Source organism: Marmota flaviventris, chromosome 7 (genome assembly GCF_047511675.1).
Source record: "Marmota flaviventris isolate mMarFla1 chromosome 7, mMarFla1.hap1, whole genome shotgun sequence".
NCBI lineage: Eukaryota > Metazoa > Chordata > Mammalia > Rodentia > Sciuridae > Marmota > Marmota flaviventris.
Window position 1 is genome coordinate 69,648,782 of NC_092504.1, and position 12,806 is coordinate 69,661,587.

The window sequence follows — 12,806 nt, forward strand, 5'->3', positions numbered from 1 at the left end:
TTTCTATATCTTCTGTAAAATGCTGTTTATACATTAAGTATAATATTGTATCTAACACTTCCTGGAAGAGGTGAAAATGATACTGTGGATGTGAAAATGAATCTATAGTTTATATAACCAATAAGTATTCAAACCACACCAATAGTTTTATACTTTTAACAGTGTGAAAGTGAGATGTTTGTGGGTAGATTAAGGAGGCCTTTCTTTTGAGCCATCCCTGATATTTCTACTATAATTTTGAATATTCAGTAGGAAATTAATTACTTAGTTTATTTTCAGTAATAAATCCATATAGAGAGAATTAAAAACCACTATCTTTTCAGCCATTTGCATCAACAAATGAAAATCATCAACTAGCAGCCATTACTTAATAAAGGTAACCAAGTCAATCAGGTTTCAGAGAAAACTCATACAATAGTAACTATGCAGGGCTATCCCCAAGTGACAGAGAAAATGTCACACAGGTAAAATATGCACCATTCTAAATCAATTTTAAATAAATAGTACACGTATAATGTAGTATGGTAGAAAGAACACTGAAATTAAAGAACAATAGCCAGAGTAAAAATTTTTATTTCTACTACTTATTGTTTGGTTTCAAACAAGTTAATAACAGCAAACGTATATTAAGCACTTACCACTATACACTCACCCTTTAAAAAGTTTCACATTTGACAATTCTCAGACAACATTATAAAACAAGCACTATCTATTGTGTTCCATGGTTTCCAAATGAACACACTGAGGAGCAGAGATGTAAAGTCATTTCCTCAGAATCACAATTTGTCAGTGGCACTGTCATGTTTCAAACCCAGGCTGTTTGACTCCAAAGCCCATGTGTTAAATGTCATGTTGTGTTTTGAGGCTTTGTCATTTGTATAAAAGTAGGAGTTTCGTCTTTAAGAGAGGGGGTTAATTAAAATAGCACACGAAAATATCATTAGATAGATTTTAGATCAACAAAGGTAAGACATAGAATTGTTAGCCTCATAAACTGATGAATTCTAAAAGTGAGGGGTTTTTCCCTTTATTTAGGATTGAACTGCATCATTCCCTAAATGGATTTGAGAAGATTTTTCCTAGTTTTAGTGAATGATCTGAATTGAATTTCACTTTTGCATCTTAAGAACTGCTCTGAAGAAACCTTGAAGATAATATCCAGTGAAATTCAGGAGAGGCCTTTTAGGCATCTTGCCAAATATTTTCCATGATAGCTCACTACAGGAAGATACACTATGACACAAAAGTTGTCTGTATCCTTTATCAACTAATGGGTCAATCTTCAATATATCATCCTTAAAAGGAAACACGATTGACATTCTATCATGTGATTTTTCTATTTAAAAACAGAAGCTTGATTTTAACACCATTTAACAAAGACATTTAGTCTCGGAAACTCTGTTTGAATCCATAATCATATGCATGTATTCTCTCATTTATTTATTCATTCACTCAACAAAATTCACTGAGTAGGTACTATGCAATACACTGCATAATTTGCCAGTAGTACAATTGCAAGTCAGTCTGATTATTGTTCTCACAGGACTTACTGTCCAATGTGGAGGATTTGGGGTGAAAAAAAATTAAAATACAACATGATAAAATAAATTTTGTGTTCTATTCGTCAACATAGGAGAGGTAGTCTCCTATATGATATGTCTCAAGTAACACCTATTTGTATGGCCATCATAATACATATAATATGACACAGAAACATACCCTTTTAATGATGTGACTTGCAAACTTCATTTAAGATATGAGCTATTTCCAAAATACAAAACTAGATCTAGCTCAAACTTCACTCTAATAATGTTCAACCTCAATTCATTGCATTATCACAAACAGCTCTTTGGAAGAGACTGCTGGATCACTCTGACAATTTAAAATCATTTGCTGGCTCAAAACAGAATGGAAGCTTTCTTTTTTGAAACAGGAACTGAATTTGTCTTTAGATATGTCAAATCCTACCTTTACTAGGAATTTTAACTATCTCATGCATATCTGTTTCACATTCTATATGATATAATAAATACGCATTAGAAGCATAATATATGTGAGGAAATGGTTAGTAGAATCTTTTCCCTTTCTCCTTTAGAATTTGACATGCAATTCACTTTCTAGATCTATTCTCTCGGCAATCGGATAAAGGATGTATGTCAACTATGTTACTAGGTAGTATTCTTATAGTAAAAATAACCTCTGATTGGTTAATTTCATCTGCAGTTATATAAATTAGAAATACCTGATGGGGATGCTGTAGCTTTAGACTCTTGTCATGAGACCTGCCTTTGCAGAGATAGAAGTCATGCCCACAGAGGTATGCAGGAGATAAGTTGTTCTTGTGGATTTGAGACTTCTAAGCCAAGGGAACTTTCATACCTCCTTCATTTTTTCACACTTGAGATGTCACCCAGGAAACAAATAGAGCTCTTGGACTGCCTATAGACTTCAGTGTGGACTACTGTAAAGGCTAGCCCAATAGAACAGTAATACTTGACACTGCACTGCTAGACAACTGAGGTTCTTGTCCCATGCCCTCCTAATTTGATGTCACATGTGTGACTTCTGGTAACCTTCTGAGTCTCATTATTTAAAAGAAACTAAAAGACCCTCTGGCCCTACCATCAGGATTTAAAGTAGAGGAATAGTAGTTAATAGAATAACAAAAATAAGTCATAAAATACCAGAAAGATGTTTCTAGTTGTTTCTTTTAACACTTTTCAAGTATCAGCACAATGCCTGGCATATATCAGAAAATGAAGGATAGTTTGTTGAATAAATGGATAAATTAATTAGTGAGTGAATGAATGAATGGTCCTCACCAATCCAAAGAATAAAGAAAACTTGTTTTTGTTCTCAAGTCTCATTTGATTCTAACTTAGCTTTTCAGTTGCCCCAGCTCTTCCCTCTACTTGATTTTGAATCAAGTTGTTGATTTTCTGCCTAACATCTTATGCTAACTTCCACTTGCACCTCCACATTGCCCCTCCACCTTTCCTCAATCTGCTCTGTGTCCAGAAAATTGACCAACATGGAACTCATCCACAGACTGTCTTGCTCTCCAGCTTCTGGTTGAGCCTATGATGGGTACCACAAGAGACTGGAGAGCAGAGGATTGGGATTTTTATTCTTCCATCATTCTCCATGTGGGGTGTATCAGAGGAGCTGCAATGATCAAGGCTATTATAACATGGCCCTCTCCACCATATCTATTACCTCCAGGTTTCAGGAAGCACCCTCCTCTCTCCCCTTGGGCTAATGAGTGGTAATAGTTTCCTGTCGTTACTTGCCGCAAGGAGATCACACCATCCTTTGTTATTTCCCTATATCCTATCCTCATGTTTAAGTCAGTCCCTTTATTGAATATTCCTCTAATTACCAAATTTGAATATACTGCTTCTTGCAAAGCCCCAATTGAAACATCTTTGTTTCTGCTTTCTTTAAAATCTCTTGTAACACATTTCTTTGGCCTAATGACTGCACTTGCTTCAGCCACCAGTCATGTGCAACCCTCAATCTCCAATTTTTCTAACGCTGGAGGCTTCCTTACCTCACCCGCTGAGACCTTGCTATAGGTTCCCTGATCCAATCTGACTGCTCACTCAGCCTCCTATAGTCACTGCGACTTTGTGTAAGACAACTAGGGATTCATTTTTGTTTTGAGGACATAGTGCAATATAGTTGAAGAGCAAAGGTCTTATGGGTGATTTAGAGAATGGTTTGAATTTTAATTCTAGCACTTCACTGATGCCTACACAATTCAACATAGATCTGAGCTGTTCTTCTGCAAATGAGGAAGAACAAGACCTATTCTGAAGGTTAACAAACACTAAAGATGATGTGTATTGATGTTTCACAAATAATATATGCTGAAAAAATAGTAATCAGTGTATAATTACATACACCATAGTTGTAACCCAAGAGATATTACATAGCACATTCCAACAGATCATTTCCTAAGGTCCGTTCAGTTGGAAAGGCATTAAAATTCTGCTTAGCTGCAGAAATCTTCCACTGCTTATTTCTCTCATATGAAGTTACAGTAACAAATGATTACAGTTATTGATTATAATTGTTGCTTAGAGAAAAAAGCAAACATTTTATTATTTCTACTTATTGATGTTATAAACAAGAAAGTTATATGTTCAGACTTTCATTTCTTGCTTGGAATAAAATAGTTTTTTTAATTTTGAAATTTGAAGTTAACAAGAAAATGCCATACTAATTCCATTCTGTCCCCCTAGCAATGCCTCACATTATGACAGCCTTCATCATGTATAATTTTCTTTTAACATTAAAGTTATTTTATATATATATATGTATATATATATATATATATTTGCAGAGATATTTGCCACAGTTGCCAGTCCAAATTGAGAATTTGGTCTTTCAGAGCACATTCACAGAAGTAAAAAAAAAAAAAATTGAAAGAAAGAATTTTTTCCAAGGCAAATGAGTTTCACACCACAAAGAACAAGAGACATGATATTTCTGTTTAACTTATCCACATGCATTTTGAATCTTTAAATAGCCCTACCAACTGAATCAGCCTTATATTCTGAATAGCTGGCACGTTGTAAGTTATGATTTTAAGGCTTCCAGAAAGGACTTTAAAATCTCATCCTTTCTTTCTAACCCATTTCAATGATGTCTAAATCTCCTCTAAAAAGAAAAAAGCCTGTTATGTCATAATTACAAATAAGTTTAAAATACATAAATTTACATATGTATTTATTAAACTTAAATTTATAATTAATATTCTTTTTTTCCAATTGTAGTGAAGGATTACACTAAGGAAGGAACTGAATGGTTGAAATGGAGAATGAGAGTCTTGAAGACAGTTATCATCTAATTCACATTGGTGCTTAAGAATATAAGACTATAATTCATCGATATGCTTCTTTCTATGAAAATGTTTCCTATTCTTTTGGGTTTTATTGGATTTGGAATTTACAAGAAGATCCAAAGCATGTTTATAAGCATTCCTTTGCCCAATAGGCATTTAAAAATGCTGTTACAAAATATGTATTCAATGTCACTACTAAACACCAAGGATTCCTGCTAGGCTATGCAACAAGTGAGTGACCTCTCAGGGATTCATCTATATGACTTAAAATCCATTGATTTCGTGGACCAAGAAAGGAAATAAATTTTCATTTTATTTTGTTTGTCTCTGATACATGAGCACTAAAGGAGAGAGGTAACAAATATATATATTTTAAAATATGAGAATTCTTAAGGTCCTAATCAATGTGGAGAACAAACCAAGAAATAGTATTAAGTCCTAAAGCTGCAGTAACTATTTTCAAAACTCTTTTTTGAAATGCTGTTCACAAGCAGTTCTGCTTCAGTGTCAAGGGATCAACATGCATCCCAGAGTTCGAGAAAGACTCATTTCCCACTTCTGATGAATCCCAGGTATCCTATGCTATGCTATGACCTTAAGAACTAGACTTTTTTTTTTTTTGGGGGGGGGGTACTCAGGGACACTTAAACACTGAGCTGCATACCCAGCCCTTTTCATTTTTATATTTTGAGACAGAGTCTTACTGAGTTACTTAGGGCCTCTATTAAGTTGCTGAGCATGGCTTTGAACTCATGATCTTCCTGCTTCAGCCTCCTGAGCTGCTAGGAAGATTAGCATGTGCCACAACTACTAGCTAGGACTAATGACTTTCTGAGCAACAAGAGAGCAACAAGCACCTTTTACCTACACATCAGCATTTTCACATTCAACAACAAAGACAACTCATAAGCAGAGATATAAATTAGAAAGAAGAGGACCCCAAAAAAGCAAAAAATGGCAGAAATGCAGTAAACTGGTTTGGCAGCTACATTTTAGAGACCATATGACAACTTTTTGGAATTTCTCTGAAATGCTTACAAGGTGTAAGAAACATCTAGGAAAGAGATGAGGGATATCTCACAAATGGAGGAGGATAAGACCCAGTTTAATAGGCAAATTGATGAGAAGTCCCATGAGTCCTAAAATAAACCAGAACAATCGATAATATCTTGGCCTCTGAAGTCAAGTCCCAGGTTACAAACACTGGCTGATCCTTACCACTTAAAAGCTGTATAACCTTGGCCTCCAGCAAGTTATTTAACAATCAGTAGTTCAGTTTACCCTTCTGGGAAAATGGACATAATAATAGTCCCTTCCTCACAGTATTGTTTGAAAGTTTTAGGAGTTAATACATTCAAATGGTTAGAGTGTTGACTAGCAATAATGACAAATATTTGAGAATCATAATTTGGTCCCATTTATACAAACAGGCTGGAAATGTCAGGGACATCTGGAAACAGGTTAAGTTACATCTTTTGAGGCAATAGGTTTTCCCTACCACTTCAGGTCAATTAGAGTAGCAATTTGTACACATCATATAAATATCCACTCAAATCATGGAAAATAAATAACTGATTAGACAGTTTGTGTTAATAATATGTCAGCAAACCATGAATGATCCAGGATTTTGAAGAAATTCATTGTATTTGCAACTCTGAAATTGTCAGGTTTTTTTTTTTCTGGGTTACTAAATCTACTTCTATAGACACACAAAGGCAGTGCAAAATATTAAAAATATAACCACATAAAAAAATTTTGTGTTTCCTCAAATTAAAATATTTTTTCAAGAGTAGAGGAAAGGAAATAAAAGAAGAGAGAGAGGAGAGATAGGAGAGATAGGGGAAGCACTGTGAACTAAATTAGAACAAATTATATTTCATGTTGTAAAATTAATGTCAAAATGAACCTCAGGATGGGCATAGTAGACTACACCTGTAATCCCAGCAGTTCAGGAGGCTGAGGCAGGAGGATCATGAGTTCAAAGGCAGCCTCAGCAAAAATGAGGCACTAAGCAACTCAGTGTGGCTCAGTGATCAAGTGCCCTGAGTACAAGCCCCAGTACCCCCCCAAAAAATGAACTTCAATATTATGTTTAACTAAAATGAACTAAAGAAAGAAAGGATAAATAAAATATTTTTCATTTCAATCCTGATAAAATTCGTATTTAGCAGTATGCATATACATATTTATGTGGACTTTTATAAAAAACCAAAATTCAGATATATTTGAGAAGCCAAGCTCATTGGACCATTTTGGTCTCCAGCCCAAGCTTCTAAACGAACTGATTAGATGAAACTAATTAATAGGTATGTAGATAAAATTTAAAGGATATGCAATCATTTGTAAATGAATTAATGACTATAAAGTAAATATGGTCTTGAATAGAGAAGCTCATGCAAGATATTATTTCAGTATAGATTATCCATGAATGTTTCAATTTGCTTTTGGAAAAATAAAATTTCCCACCTTTAATCTTTAGATAGATAGTTACAAAAAAAAAAAAAAAAATCCAACAAAGCCTCTTAATCAAAAGCTACATCAAGCCAGGTACAGTGGCACATGCCTGTAATCCCAGCAGTTTGGGAGGCTAAGGCAGGAGAACTGTGAGTTCAAAGCCAGCCTCATCAAAAAGTGAGGCAATAAGCAATTCAGTGAGACCCTGTCTCTAAATAAAATACAAGATATAGCTGTGGATGTGGCTCACTGGTTGAGTGTCCCTGAATTCAATCCCAGTATGCCTTTCCCCCAAATAAAAGCCACATCAGTGAAGCTATTTCCATTTTACACATTTCCTCTTAACCAATATCTCCAGCTATTCCAAGGCTTTCATTCTCTAGATACACCTATAAGCTACTTCTTCCCCAGGAGAAAGAGATCAATCACTTAGAGGCCTTAAAGTACTACTGGATTTGAGAGTTGCAGGACCATCAGGCCAATACCTTCCCATTTCCCTCAATCACTATCAGAAGTCCTAACCTCTCAAATCATCTGCTCTGTCAGGGAGTTCCCTGTACCACTTCAGATATCCCCTTATCTATAGCCATTCGGCTAAATTTTCTTTCACCTTGCTCTCAGGAATTCACAGTCATTCATCACAAAACTCCTCCACCTGTATTCTCAAATTATTCTTCACTTTCTTGCTCCAAATAAAATTTATGTTATCCTCACTGTACTTTTAAATGGTAGAGTTTTCTTCTTTTTTTTGGGGGGGGGAGTGCCTTATATTCCATGTATATCAAGTCTAAGAATAACGTGTGCTCCTTTATTTCCAATACCATTTCCAAATAGTCTCTCTTCCTTTGTCTTTCTAAAATTCAAAATCATTTGAAGTCCATTTCATTAGACTATATCATTCACTCCTTTGTCATGTCATGAAGTAACTTTCTCAATCACTCTTCTTCATTTATTGGTGACTGTAGTACCCAATTCATCTTCCTTCCACTGTCCCATTACCATTCTCAATGACTTCAACGTCCACCATCAAATATGCTTTCTCCTCATTTCTGGACCTCCCTTAATTTCAGTGACTTTTTCTCCACTAACCTCACATTGTTTTGTTTTCAAGAGCTAACCATCATTTATAATTGAAGCACTCCCCAAATCTCAATTTCAAAACATCTCTTGCATACAAACTACACACATCTAGTAATCTATATGCTTTCCATCCTCATAAAGGACCTCCAATTCCCATACTTTTTTGCTCTATGAAAACACTACATCCTACTCCATGAAAATATTCATCTTTATTCAGCATCTAATAAAGTGTACCAGGGTTGGAATCCCAAAGGCTGAGAAGGTGATACATAAAGATGTGAGTAGGAAGCTGAAGCTGTAATGCAGACCCCTAAAATTATGAGTTGCCAGTAATATAGAACATCTGCCAAGGAAAGCTGTGGGCATCAAAAGGAGACAAGCCAAGAGAGAAGCCATGTAGGCTACAATCAATCAGCCAGACTACAGGGGCAGAGCTACTTGAGCCCTTTGGAGAGAACATCATGACCCAATGTGCCCAATATGCTTGAGGTGAAGCTGTAGAACTTGTTTGCCTAGCTGGATTTTAGTCTTGCTTTGGTTCCGTTTTTCTATGCCCCTATTTTTCCCTTGTGGAATGGAACTGTTTACTTTGTACCATTATATATTGGATATTTGCAACTTGCTTTTGATCTTTGAAAAGGGAAAACCTCCAAGAGTTTTAGACTCAGATGAGATTTTGGACTTGGACTTTTGAACAATGCTGGAAATGTTAAGACTGTGAGAACTCTTGCAAATGCTCTAAATATATTTTGCATTGTGACATAGGTATGAGCTCTTTGGGAGTCACATCAATGCAGCTATTTCCATTTTACACAGTGGTTGGATGTTATGTTTTAGATATAGGGTATTTCCCAAAAGCCCAAGTGTGAGGCAATGCAAGAATTTTCATAGGTGAAGTGTTTGGATTATGAAAGCCTTAACCCAATCAGTGGATTAATCCATTAATACGTATTAGCTTCATAGTAACTAATGGCTGGAGGAAATAGGTGACTGGAGACATGACTTTGGAGTTTATATTTTGTCCCTGGTGAGCAGAGAGAGCTTCCCCCATCCTCCTCTCTCTCTCTTTCTCTCCTTCCTTGTTGCTAAATCCTGAGCTGTTTTCCTCCATCATACCCTTCTGCCATGATGTTCTTCCTCACCTCAGATCCAGAGCTATGGAACTAGCTTACAGTGCACTGAACCTCTGAAACTATGAGCCCCAAATAAAGTTTTCCTCTTCTAAATTGTTCTTAGCATTTGGTCACAGTAATTATAAAGCTAATAAAAACAAAGGATGAATATTCTTTCATCAGGAAGAAATCCTGATCCCTATTAGGCACAATCATTCTTTCTAGAACCAGAAATACACAAAGCTAGAGAAAATCCTGATTATACTGATTAGTCTCATTCAAATTTAAGTCTGCATTTCTCAGCATTTCCAGAACTATTCTATGATACGTCCCTCAAAACTTTATATTCCACTCTCCTTGATGATTTGAACATTTGCATTTGTTGCTCTCAAATCCCTTTTTCCTCTTCTCTCTTGATATATTTCAGGACTTTTGGCTTTGCCATTCCCACTGAACAGCTTGTTATAGTTTGGAAGTGTGTCCCCCAAAAGCTCATGTGTGAGACAATACAAGAAGGTTTAGAGGAGAAATGATCAGGCAATGAGAGCCTTAATCCAATCAATGAATCAATTCTAGGGATTAACTGGGTGGGAGCTAAAGACAGGTAATATATGGCTAGAGGATGTGGGTCATTGGGAGCATGCCTTTAGGGTATTTATTTTGTATTTGGTGAGTGAATTTTTCTGTTTTCTGATGGTCACATGAGAGACTTCCCTCTTCCACCATGATGTCCTACCTCACTCCAAACCCCGAAGGAATGGAGCCAGCTGTCTATGGACCTAGACCTCTGAAACTGTGAGCCCCTGAATAAACTTTTATTCTTCTACAATTGTTCTGGTTGGGTCTTTTAGTCACAGCAGTGAAAAGCTGAATAAAACACAGCTCTTTTCAAATTTTAGTAATTTCCATGTTTAAATCCAATGAGAAATTTTCAGTCACAAAATAGACTTGACAGTTTTTGACATTCCCTCTTTCTTGAAAGTATTTTTTCACTTGGTCTCTTGGTTCTCTGCCTAAGGAATATGTTCTCAGTCTCCTCATTCCTTGCCCTCCAGTGCTGAATGGGCCATATCTCAGATCACAGACCTTTAATTGTGAGAGAGCTATTAGACATATAAGTGGCAATGTGGAGTGGAAAAGAAATTATAGATTATTTATATTTAGTTAGGTGTATAATACATATAATATTCTTTGGATAATTTCTGGCTATACACATGCATGCGCACATACATGCTCACTCACATGCACACACGCACACACCCAAATTTCTCTCTTAAATGTTGCAATCTCTTTAAACACCTCCACTATCCACTCAGATCCTCAATGGGAAAACTAACATGTGATCCTTGGTTCCTACATTCATCTTATACCCAGAGATGACTTTTCAGAAACTCATGCCCACTCTACCACAAAACAGACTCCAAATTATCCCACCTTCACACCATCTCTACCACCACAGCCCTATTTCAGCCTTTGTCATCCTTTACCTGAACTCTTGCAAGATTCTCCTAATTGTTCTCTTCCGCAGTCTTAATATCCATAAAGCAATTAAAATGACAATGCTAAAGCATAAATCAAATTATAGCACTTTGGGGTTGGGGTTGGGACTCAGTGGTAGAGCACTTATCTCACATGTGTGAGGCACTGGGTTCAATCCTCAGCACCACATTAAAAAATAAATAAACAAAATAAAGTTATATTTAAAATTATAGCACTTTTTGTGGTTTAGATATTAGGTGTCCATCAAAAGGTCAAATGTGAGACAATGCAAGGTTTAGATGTGAAATGATTAGATTATGAGAGCCTTAACCCAATGTTATGATGTTCTGCCTTATCTTGGTTCCTGAGGAATGGAGTTAGCCATCTATGGACTCAGACCTCTGAAACCATGAGCCCTGAAATAAACTTTTTATCCTCTAATTGTTCTTGATAGGTCTTTTAGTCACAACAGAGCAAAGGCCAACTAAAGCTACTTCCCATTACAACTGGAATAAAATCCAAATTCTTTACCACAGCCCCCAGGCTCTTTATTAATAATGGTCCTTCAGTGTTTCTCAGGACCCCCATCCCTCCATGCTCTCCTATTCACTATAAACTCTAGTCACAGGTTCCTTCCTTTTCCCTCTTGAACATGCAAAGTTCATCTCCACCCCTGTTTATTTTAATTTGATGCTATTTCATTTTGAAATACTTTCCCCAGATCTTCATATGGTCATCTTCTTATCAATCAAATCTTATCTAACTAAAGTCACTAGCCAAAAACCTGTCACTTTCTAATACTCCTTTTTTTAAATGCTCCATAGCATAAATCAATATGTGGAGAAATTAGTGAATAAGTGGAGGAATGAATTGCACTTAATTTTTCTTCTCCATTCTCTCATTAGCAGTAAAATATACATTTCTTTAGGAAAATGACTACTTCTGCATTACATTCCCAGTGTCAAGAACACTACCCAGTCCGTGGTCTAATAGATAGAGTAATGATTTGTTGGCTGACATCACAATGTCTACCAACATTTTTGCACCTTTCCATGTTCAAAATTTTGATGATATATAAAAATTAAAGTAATGATCACTTATACTATGATGTTAAAACAGAAGTAAGCAAATTACTACATGCAATATAATATTCTTTGTGTTCCCATCCACACTTCCTGATCACAAACTATATAAATTATTGGAACCCACTAGTGTATTCAAGTGAGCAATTAGGCTGTAAAGTGAGTCCATTGACTTGTCATTATGACATATGCCTAAACTCCTTAATGTTTTTTCATTCTTGTCATTTTGATAAATTCAAATTTCTCTTTCTAGCTTCACTACTTCCAATCTCTTCTTCCAGTTAATTTAAATTGCATCCCCTAAAATCTTCCTTTTTATCACCATGACTACCTCACTACACTCCTCAAATTCTTTCTCTGACTGACTCAGTCTCAAAAATTCAATTCAGAAAGTGCTTAATGCCGACATGCACGCACAGCCTGGACATCTCCTCTCAGCACTCAAGACCCTTCGTCTTTCTGACTACTCTCTTGCCTCTGTCCAGCCCCCTTTATTTATTAATTCATGCCCTTTTCTTCTCACATTTTCCACTCTCTACTATAAACAGCAAATTTATCTTTTTTGAAAAAAATAGAAATATGAGAAGATATGTTAAAATAATTTTTTTTCAAAATATGTTAAAAACATTATATGATGTAACTTATTATAAAAGCCATTGAGGAATAAAAAATAGATTCAAAATTCCAATACATTTGAATTCAAACTAAATATTTGGGATCTTAGTTTTCAAAAGTTGTTCAGTAATTGGACAC